The sequence below is a fragment of the Mus pahari genome, chromosome 4, assembly GCF_900095145.1.
Source record: "Mus pahari chromosome 4, PAHARI_EIJ_v1.1, whole genome shotgun sequence".
NCBI classification, from domain to species: domain Eukaryota; kingdom Metazoa; phylum Chordata; class Mammalia; order Rodentia; family Muridae; genus Mus; species Mus pahari.
The window spans coordinates 122,902,492-122,904,508 of record NC_034593.1 but is presented as its reverse complement, the minus strand read 5'-3'; the positions used below and the strand labels follow the sequence as shown (position 1 = coordinate 122,904,508).

The 2,017-nt window shown below is 47.2% G+C and overlaps 1 protein-coding gene across 2 annotated transcripts in view; it reads right to left on the bottom strand.

Annotated features, from left to right (window-relative positions):
* Nucleotides 1-2,017, bottom strand: part of Bdh2 (3-hydroxybutyrate dehydrogenase 2) — a 22,422-nt gene extending 20,405 nt beyond the window's left edge. For both annotated transcript variants that reach the window (XM_021196498.1, XM_021196499.1), the window contains exon 1: nt 1,874-2,017. The gene's annotated coding sequence lies outside the window, so the exon portion shown is untranslated. The remainder of the gene's footprint in view (nt 1-1,873) is intronic.

Below are 2,017 nucleotides of genomic sequence, written 5' to 3'. Positions count from 1 at the left end.
GCCTGCCTCTGCCTCCCAAGTGCTAGGATGAAAGGCGTGTGCCACCATTGCCCAGCTCCATACCTTGTTTTTGAAGAGGATGAGGAACCTGACTGACTCCATTTTGAAAGCAGGAGACATTATACTTAATTGTTAAAAATATGCTTCTGTCCTTATTTCTTGGAAATTGACCTACTCCATCTCATGCTTTGACTTGTTTTTGGGAATACAGACCCTCCTTACTCTTTCCCCTAGGTACCCTCCTTAATCGCATGACAGAACGGAGCTGGCAGTGGCCGTGAGGTATTGGAATCAGGAAATGGGTCCAGTTGTCTAGAAGTGGCCTGCAAAGCAGTAGGGATGGGGGAAAGGGGTGGGGTAGGCAGCGCTTCCCAGATCCGAGCCTGGTCTCCCGTGAGGGTGAGGGTAAGTCAGAGCTATCATCATATCAGTACAATGCCTTCCAATCACAGGTTCAAGAGAATGCTACATATAGTTCCCACCTCCTACGTCCAGCAGGACTGAGGTTCCACTGACCCGGGGGACACCTTTGTTCTTTGTTCCCATACTGGGATAGACCATGACGGATGGATGACAGACAGAGTTCCTTCTCCCCTGCCCCATGCTGCTGAAGGAAGCTCTCAGGGCAAACCCACTTCTGCCTTCTCCCTGCCTCGACCCAAGCTCTTATGCCTCTCCAATCCTCCTCACCTGGTTCCTTGTCATTTTCTCCCACAACAGTAGCTCCTCTAATAAACACTGTTATTAGAGCTTTTATCTGTGAGGTTCCTATCAGAGCCTTCCTCTGAGATCCAGCCCGACAGTCACACCGTAGGAGGGGGCTTCTGAAACCAAGCGATGACCCACACTCTGTGATCCAATCACACGCACATGCTGGATAACAGAATCTGGTTTCATGGCGTCTCCCCAATTCTGACGCAGTACGGTTTGCTTTGCTTTTTACCAGTAGCACGCAGAGAGAAAATTTCACTTCGAGTGTGGTAGGAGTTGAGAGAAAGCTAACTTGGGCTTTTAGGAAGGGATGCAGCAGTCCCTGCCTCCCCCGACCCTGAGTAAAGCATAAGAAACTCAATGTCCAGCGCCTTCACTAGGGACACTGGGCATTCACCCTCCGAAGCCCTGGTTCTCAACCGTCCTAATGCTGCGACCCTTTAACGCAGTTCTTCATGTTGTGGTGACCCCCAACCATAACATTATTTTTGTTGCTACTTCACAACTGTAATTTTGCTGCTGTTATGAACAATAATGTACATACCTGACACTCAAAACATCTAATTAGAACCTAGGCATGTGGGTCGCGACCCACAGGTTGAGGACCAGTGAGGGCACCCCCCACGGTGCTCCCTTAAGCACCTCCATGCCCCCAGAGACCACCCCAAAACAAGCAGGCACAAAACTTACTTTCTGTTTACTTCAAATCTTTCTCCAGCTGGCCTCCAGGCATTCTCAAGGCAACATGTTTTTTTTGTTTTGCTTTTTTTTTGGGGGGGGGGGAGAGGATAACAGGGTGGGGGTGAGAGTGGGAATACGTCCAGAAATTGTAAAGTGAGTCCACTCTTAACACGATGACTTTCCTACTTCTAAAGATTGTACTAAAACCCTAAATTTCTTTTTATTAGGAAAGGCTCCAAGTATTTTCTGGAATTCCAAATATTTTCACGAGCCAGTTTACTTAGGACAGATCCTGGAAAAGTTGTCTTTCTTTGGCTATTTTCCAACTCTAATAAATACAAGAGAATTCCCAATTCCCACTCTAACTGAAGATGCATCTTCAGTTAGGCAATGTGAAGAACAAGATGGCAACACAAGCTACACCTCTTATTTCCCAAAAGTTTTGTCGAAAATGATTAGAAAAGAAAAAAAAAAATCTTACTTTAGAAGAGCGAGTCCACACAGTCCTCCAGATCCTTTCAGGGGACGGACTTCAGATCTTTGTGCAGGAGAAGTCACAAGCTGATTAATGCATGCTGGGAGGTGGAGTTCAGGTCCCCTCGGAGTCCGTCTGCTAATTCCGGTT